The sequence below is a fragment of the Lepidochelys kempii genome, chromosome 1 (genome assembly GCF_965140265.1).
Source record: "Lepidochelys kempii isolate rLepKem1 chromosome 1, rLepKem1.hap2, whole genome shotgun sequence".
Taxonomy (NCBI): Eukaryota; Metazoa; Chordata; order Testudines; family Cheloniidae; genus Lepidochelys; species Lepidochelys kempii.
Window position 1 is genome coordinate 3574942 of NC_133256.1, and position 8858 is coordinate 3583799.

The 8858-nt window shown below is 41.6% G+C and overlaps 1 pseudogene; it reads right to left on the reverse strand.

Annotated features, from left to right (window-relative positions):
* Positions 1-4619: 4619 nt before the first annotated feature.
* LOC140917249 (olfactory receptor 52D1-like) lies at positions 4620-5590 on the reverse strand (annotated as a pseudogene).
* Between the last annotated feature and the right edge of the window lie 3268 nt (positions 5591-8858).

The following is an 8858-nucleotide window of genomic DNA, read 5'->3' on the forward strand; positions in this document are numbered from 1 at the left end:
AGTCCGAAGAGCAAATAAAGGGGATCAATCAAGTCCAGCATTCATATGACTGATTAATACGACCCACTCAGGCTGTCCCTGCAGCAAGCCCAGCCTTCCCTCAGGGAGGGATCTTTGGGCAGTTGCTCATGGGGAGATTCTGCCTTCCCTCAGACCTTGCAAAGGGAATTAAAACCAATAGTTTTAAAAGGTTATATAGCCATATAAATAAGAAGAAAACAAAGAAAGAAGAAGTGGGACCGCTAAACACTGAGGATGGAGTGGAGGACAAGGATAATCTAGGCATGGCCCAATATCTAAACAAATACTTTGCCTCAGTCTTTAATAAGACTAAAGAGGATCTTAGGGATAACGGTAGCATGACAAATGAGAATGAGGATTTGGAGGTAGACATTACAATATTTGAGGTAGAAGCGAAACTCAAACAGCTTAATGGGACTAAATCGGGGGGCCCAGATAATCTTCATCCAAGAATATTAAAGGAATTGGCACAAGAAATTGCAAGCCCATTAGCAAGAATTTTTAATGAATCTGTAAACTCAGGGGTTGTACCGTATGATTGGAGAATTGCTAACATAATTCCTATTTTTAAGAAAGGGAAAAAAAGTGATCCGGGTAACTATAGGCCTGTTAGTTTGACATCTTTAGTATGCAAGGTCTTGGAAAAAAATTTGAAGGAGAAGGTAGTTAAGAACATTGAAGTCAATGGTAAATGGGACAAAATACAACATGGTTTTACAAAAGGTAGATCTTGCCAAACCAACCTGATCTCCTTCTTTGAGAAAGTAACACATTTTTTAGACAAAGGAAACACAGTGGATCTAATTTACCTAGATTTCAGTAAGGCATTTGATACCGTACCACATGGGGAATTATTAGTTAAATTGGATAAGATGGGGATCAATAGAAAAATTGAAAGGTGGATAAGGAATTGGTTAAAGGGGAGACTACAACGGGTCCTACTGAAAGGTGAACTGTCAGGCTGGAGGGAGGTTACCAGTGGAGTTTCTCAAGGATCAGTTTTGGGACCAATCTTATTTAATCTTTTTTATTACTGACCTCGGCACAAAAAGTGGGACTGTGCTAATAAAGTTTGCAGATGATACAAAGCTGGGAGGTATTGCCAATTTAGAGAAGGACAGGGATATCCTACAGGAGGATCTGGATGACCTTGTAAACTGGAGTAATAGTAATAAGATGAAATTTAATAGTGAGAAGTGTAAGGTCATGCATTTAGGGATTAATAACAAGAATTTTAGTTATAAGCTAGGGACGCATCAATTAGAAGTAACGGAGGAGGAAAAGGACCTTGGAGTATTGGTTGATCATAGGATGACTATGAGCCACCAATGTGGTATGGCTGTGAAAAAAGCTAATGTGGTCTTGGGATGCATCAGGAGAGGTATTTCCAGTAGGGATAAGGAGGTTTTAGTACAATTATACAAGGCACTGGTGAGACCTCACCTGGAATACTGTGTGCAGTTCTGGTCTCCCATATTTAGGAAGGATGAATTCAAACTGGAACAGGTACAGAGAAGGGCTATTAGGATGATCCGAGGAATGGAAAACTTGTCTTATGAAAGGAGACTCAAGGAGCTCAGCTTTTTTAGCCTAACTAAAAGAAGGTTGAGGGGAGATATGATTGCTCTCTATAAATATATCAAGGGATAAATACCAGAGAGGGAGAGGAATTATTTAAGCTCAGTACCAATGTGGACACACGAACAAATGGATACAAACTGGCCACCAGGAAATTTAGACTAGAAATTAGACGAAGGTTTCTAACCATCAGAGGAGTGATGTTTTGGAATAGCCTTCCAAGGGAAGCAGTGGGGGCAAAAGATCTATCTGGCTTTAAGATTAAATTCAATAAGTTTATGGAGGAGATGGTTTGATGGGATAACATGGTTTTGGTAATTAAATATTCATGATAAATAGGCCCAATGGCCTGTGATGGGATATTAGATGGGGTGGGATCTGAGTTACCCAGGAAATAATTTTCTGTAGTATCTGGCTGATGAATCTTGCCCATATGCTCAGGGTTTAGCTGATTGCCATATTTGGGGTCGGGAAGGAATTTTCCTCCAGGTCAGATTGGAAGAGTCCCTGGAGGTTTTTTGCCTTCCTCTGTAGCATGGGGCACGGGTCACTTGCTGGAGGATTCTATGCTCCTTGAAGTCTTTAAACTACAATTTGAGGACTTCAATAGCTCAGATATAGGTGTGAGGTTTTTTGTAGGAGTGGTGCGTGAAATTCTGTGGCCTGTGCTGTGCAGGAAGTCAGACTAGATGATCATAATTGTCCCTTCTGACCTAAATATCTAAGAATCTATGAATCTATGAATCTTCTCCCCTGAAGCTGCCGGTAGCAGGTCTGCTGTGCTCCCTGGTCTGCCATAAGATGTGCTGTTCCTCTGCATTTTTGCCTTTCTCAAGCACTTCTCTTCATATTTGATTTGTCTGCCCCATTTTTCTGATAATTTACTTGCTAAATGTTTGATTTCTTTTACCTGAATTTGAAATGTAGCCAGAAGATCAGTGGCTTTAGGAAGTAAAACTGATGCTTTGGATAGGTCTGTGTTTTGTCTGTTTTGTATATGTGTGTGTCATTAGATTGTAGCCGTTTTCAACCAGCATTTACCGTTTCCAGAATCTTTCTTTGGAGCAGAATGAGAAAAACAAGAGTACGATTTTCCATTAATTTCTTTATTGATTGTGGCTCATAAACTTCATCGGTATTTTTGCCCAGGAGAATTATTTCTGTGGGGGCCTCCATTGCATCTAAACATTGAATCTAAGAGGAAGGAGTGATTCCTACTTGTTGTTGATCAATCGTGGCCAAATAAACAATGTCAGGTTTCCTGCTCTAATCCCATAATAAAATAGCACAGGGAAAAGCTTTTGTCTGATACCAGTCTCTGGGAAGCCATCTTGTACAGTGATGTTAGATTCACCTTATGCAGAAATTGTGCTCCCAAAAGTTACACTTTTCAGATTTTCTCATTTGTATGAAGATTTCACAAGTTACACATCTCTTTACATGTCACTAAAATCCAACCTGTCCATTTGTCCCAGTTCCCTAATGTAAGTGGGGATCTATTGTGGGGAACTTTCCTGGCTTCTGCATTATCCCAGGGGAATTCACTAAGGAAGGGGCCTGAGTCCCCACTCCCACTCCCTTTTCCCACCGGCCTTCCTGACTCCAAGGACTCCCCTTCCATTCTTCTGTGTGGCAGAATCTTCATAACTGTGAGAGGGTTGGGCCCAGGATTCCTGGGAGGCTGAACCCCCAGTCTCATCATGGTCACTTAGGATAGGGACCACAGTGTCCCCACTCTGGGATACTCTCTTTCCATTGGATGCTTCCCTGACCCCCTGATCACTACGTTGAGTTCAAACCAAATATAATTTATTAAACACTATCTGTAAGAACAATAAACAAAACGTGGGAAAGGTTCACGGAAACAAGAAACCCCACTCTTTGGGCATGGGGACATCACAAACAGCTCTCTCCGGGACACAAGGAAAGTTCATAGTCTCTTCCACTCCAAAATCGACTCCAAAATCAACTGCGCAAAGCCATAAGTTATTTTTACTCAAAGGTGATGTAGTAATTAAATACAGCAGTCCAGTTCTCAAAAGCGCAGTTTCACAACTCTCACCAGTAAGCTCTAGTAGAAAGTTCTCAATTCCTATAGCAGCTTTCCTATATTAGGACTTTCCTATTGAAATATTAGGATTATCCTCCAGGTTTCCTGATGGATTTGACGTAGAAAAATCAGGTACATTTTGCTCACCGAATCACTATGCATATAATGAGAAAAGGAGTACTTGTGGCACCTTAGAGACTAACAAATTTATTTGAGCATAAGCTTACACATAATAAAGAAGTTCAGCATTGTCTTTTCTTTCTTTTTCTCTTTGGCTATCTGAAAGTGTAGCTTCTGTTTGTAAAAATGAACAAGACCCCTGACCGCACAGAGACTAATGGAAAACCACTTTGCATAAAAATGCTACAGTATCTCATGGGAGTCTTAGGGCAGGTCTACACTACAGATGGGATCGACGCTCTGAGATTGATCCACTCAAGGTCGATTTAGTCAGTCTAGTAAAGACCCACCAAATTGACTGCAGATTGCTCTGCAGTCGACCCCCTATGAGACCAGTAAGATAAGTTGATGGGAGATTTTCTCCCGTCGACCACCCTCCCCTCTCCTCCAACACACACACAGTGTAGACCCGGGGGTAACTCAACCTAAAGGTACAGAGACTCCAGACACCTTATTCACGTAGCTGGAGTTGCATAGAGAAGGTTGACTTCCTGTGGTAGAGTAGACATAGCCTTAGAGTCATGGAAAGGCTGAGTAACAGGGTTTGTGGGGAGGGAGGCTGATGGTTGACAATAAAAGAGGTCAGTTGATGGTCAGAGAAAGGGAACTCAGCAATGAAGAGAGCAGTGTTTAGTGATGGAATGATAAGATATTGGATTGGAGGAAATTCTCAGACTGTGAACTTCCACAATGCTTCGCTCAACCAAACTGGGACAAAGTGCCTTGATTAAAGAGCAGATATGATTTCCCCCTGTTGTCACACAGGTTTCAAGTCAGTGGCCCCAGGAATTCACCTTCTGCAGGTGTATTTGCCTACTTTGTCACGAAGCTCTTTGATTTTGACCCCATAAATGATAGGGTTGAGCATGGGAGGGATGAGGAGATAGAGGTCAGCCAAAATGACGTGAACATGGGGAGCGATGCCTTGAGACCGGTGTGTGAGATTGGAGAAGAGTCCAGGCATATAATATGTCAGCATCACACAGATGTGGGCTGTGCAAGTGTTGAGAGCTTTCTGGTGGGCTTTATGAGAGGAGATTCTGAGGACGGCCATAATGATCAAACCGTAGGACAGGGCAATGAGCGTCAGGTCCAACCCATTGATTACAAACATTAGCACCAAGCCGTATATTCTGGAGACTGTGATGTCCCCACATGCCATCTTCTTCACAGCTATGAACTCACATTCTGTGTGGAGGATAATGCGGTTGGAACAGAATGGCTATTGACTCATGAGCAGGGGTAGGGGCAGAATGAAGAGAATAGCTCTTATCAAACCTACAAGCCCTAGCTTACCTATTTGTGCATTGCTGAGGATGGTGGCATATCTCAGAGGGTTACATATGGCAATGTGGCGACCAAAGGCCATTACCACGAGGACGGCTGAGTGCATAACAGAAACCGTGTGGAGGAAGAACATCTGGGTGAGGCAGCCAGCCACAGAATGCCTTGCAAATTGAATCAAAATATGCCCAGTGTCTTTGGCACAATGAATGTAGGTGTAGCAATGTCTGTAAGCGCTAGCATGCAGAGCAGCTGGTACATTGGCTTATGCAGGGTTTGCTCCTTACATACAACACACAGAAGTGTGAAATTTCCCAACAGGCTGATAATGTAGAATGTAGAGAAAGGGAAGGAAATCCAGAGGTGGGCAGCCTCCAGGCCAGGGATACCCATTAGGATAAATGTTGAAGGATCAGAGGGGGTGAGGCTGAAAGCTGCCATGAAGTAGTTGATGCATCGATACGACTCAGAAATGCTCAAGGTGCCTGTGAAGGGAGAGAAACACAGTGAGGGGGTTGCATACTTTATAACAAATAATATGGAAAATATTTATGGTTATTAACAATCTAGGTGTCCTCTTGAGTGGGGATTGAAGAAACACCGATGATGTCATTCCCTGCCTTATATAGCTTTATCCTATGGCGGGAACTCTTTGTTTCTAAACTTGGTTTCCAGAATAGTTTGTGGAAAATTACATACTCTCCAAGATAGAGTCCAGAGTTATGTGGCCTGATCACATGGCCTTGTAGAGTCATAGCATCCATTACATATAGGCTGTCTGAAGCATTCTCAGGGAAGCTCACCAGGTGGGAGATAAGTTTCTCTTAAGGCCAATCTTTTCCCACAATGGCTTATTGCCCTAATAGGCCCTTCCCAACCAGCTACCTAGGCTGAAAGCATTTTGCCTAGTTGGAGTTACCCAGGTGTAACTACAGTTGAAATACAGATATTTAGTCAATATTCACAACTTCAGACAAAAATCAGGGCATTTATTTAAGTCACTACGTGCGGATTTAGGGTGAACTCCTGGCTCTGTTGGTAATTTTGCCTTCGATCTCAAGGGGACCAGATTCACCCTGAATTGTTAGGATATAGATATTCAGGCCTGTCTGCAAAGGCCTGTACTCTAAGAATTTAGGTGTATTCTTATCACTTGGCTAGTGATAGAGGTATAAAAGAAAGAATCAAAATCACTGTCTGCTGGTGAGTAATGAGGACCTCATAGAGGAAATGGTTGTAGGGGATAATCTTGGCTCAAGTGATCATGAGCTAATTCAGTTCAAACTGAATGGAAGGATTAACAAAAATAAATCTGCAACTAGGGTTTTTGATTTCAAAAGGGCTGACTTTCAAAAATTAAGGAAATTAGTTAGGGAAGTGGATTGGACTGAAGAATTTATGGGTTTAAAGGTAGAGGAGGCCTGGGATTATTTTAAATTAAAGCTGCAGAAGCTATCGGAAGCCTGCATCCCAAGAAAGGGGAAAAAATTCATAGGCAGGAGTTGTAGATCAAGCTGGATGAGCAAGCATCTTAGAGAGGTAATTAAGAAAAAGCAGAAAGCATATAGGGAGTGGAAGAAGGGAGGGATCAGTAAGGAAAGCTACCTTATTGAGGTCAGAATATGTAGGGATAAAGTGAGACAGGCTAAAAGTCAAGTAGAGTTGGACCTTGCAAAGGGAATTAAAACCAATAGTAAAAGGTTCTATAGTCATATAAATAGGAAGAAAACAAAGAAAGAAGAAGTGGGACCGCTAAAAACTGAGGATGGAGTGGAGGTCAAGGATAATCTAGGCATGGCCCAATATCTAAACAAATACTTTGCCTCAGTCTTTAATAAGACTAAAGAGGATCTTAGGGATAATGGTAGCATGATAAATGGGAATGAGGATATGGAGGTAGACATCACCATATCTGAGGTAGAAGCGAAACTCAAACAGCTTAATGGGACTAAATCGGGGGGCCCAGATAATCTTCATCCAAGAATATGAAAAGAATTGGCACAAGAAATTGCAAGCCCATTAGCAAGAATTTTTAATGAATCTGTAAACTCAGGGGTTGTACCGTATGATTGGAGAATTGCTAACATAGTTCCTATTTTTAAGAAAGGGAAAAAAAGTGATCCAAGTAATTATAGGCCTGTTAGTTTGACATCTGTAGTATGCAAGGTCTTGGAAAAAATTTTGAAGGAGAAGGTAGTTAAGGACATTGAAGTCAATGGTAAATGGGACAAAATACAACATGGTTTTACAAAAGGTAGATCGTGCCAAACCAACCTGACCTCCTTCTTTGAGAGAGTAACAGATTTTTTAGATAAAGGAAACGTAGTGGATCTAATTTACTTAGATTTTAGTAAGGCGTTTGATACTGTGCCACATGGGGAATTATTAGTTAAATTGGATAAGATGGGCATCAATAGGAAAATTGAAAGGTGGATAGGGAATTGGTTAAAGGGGAGACTACAACGGGTCCTACTGAAAGGTGAACTGTCAAGTTGGAGGGAGGTTACCAGTGGAGTTCCTCAAGGATCAGTTTTGGGACCAATCTTATTTAATCTTTTTATTACTGACCTGGGCACAAAAAGTGGGAGTGTGCTAATAAAGTTTGCAGATGATACAAAGCTGGGAGGTATTGCTAATTTAGAGAAGGACAGGGATACCCTACAGGAGGATCTGGATGACCTTGTAAACTGGAGTAATAGGAATAGGATGAAATTTAATAGTGAGAAGTGTAAGGTCATGCATTTAGGGATTAATAACAAGAATTTTAGTTATAAGCTAGGGACGCATCAACTAGAAGTAACGGAGGAGGAAAAGGACCTTGGAGTATTGGTTGATCATAGGATGACTATGAGCTGCCAATGTGATATGGCTGTGAAAAAAGCTAATGTCGTCTTGGGATGCATCAGGAGAGGTATTTCCAGTAGGGATAAGGAGGTTTTAGTACCGTTATATAAGGCACTGGTGAGACCTCACCTGGAATACTGTGTGCAGTTCTGGTCTCCCATGTTTAAGAAGGATGAATTCAAACTGGAACAGGTACAGAGAAGGGCTACTAGGATGATCCGAGGAATGGAAAACTTGTCTTATGAAAGGAGACTCAGGGAGCTTGGCTTGTTTAGCCTAACTAAAAGAAGGTTGAGGGGAGATATGATTGCTCTCTATAAATATATCAAGGGATAAATACCAGAGAGGGAGAGGAATTATTTAAACTCAGTACCAATGTGGACACAAGAACAAATGGATATAAACTGGCCACTAGGAAATTTAGATTAGAAATTGACGAAGGTTTCTAACCATCAGAGGAGTGAAGTTTTGGAATAGCCTTCCGAGGGAAGTAGTGGGGGCAAAAGATCTATCTTGCTTTAAGATTAAACTCGATAAGTTTATGGAGGAGATGGTATGATGGGATAACATGGTTTTGGTAATTAAATATTCATGGTAAATAGGCCCAATGGCCTGTGATGTGTTTTTAGATGGGGTAAGATCCAAGTTACCCGGGAAAGAATTTTCGGTAGTATCTGGCTGGTGAATCTTGCCCATATGCTCAGGGTTTAGCTGATCGCCATATTTGGGGTCGGGAAGGAATTTTCCTCCAGGGCAGATTGGAAGGTCCTGGAGGTTTTTCGCCTTCCTCTGTAGCATGGGGCACGGGTCACTTGCTGGAGGATTCTCTGCTCCTTGAGGTCTTCAAACTACAATTTGAGGACTTCAATAGCACAGATATAGGTGTGAGGTCTTTTTTAGG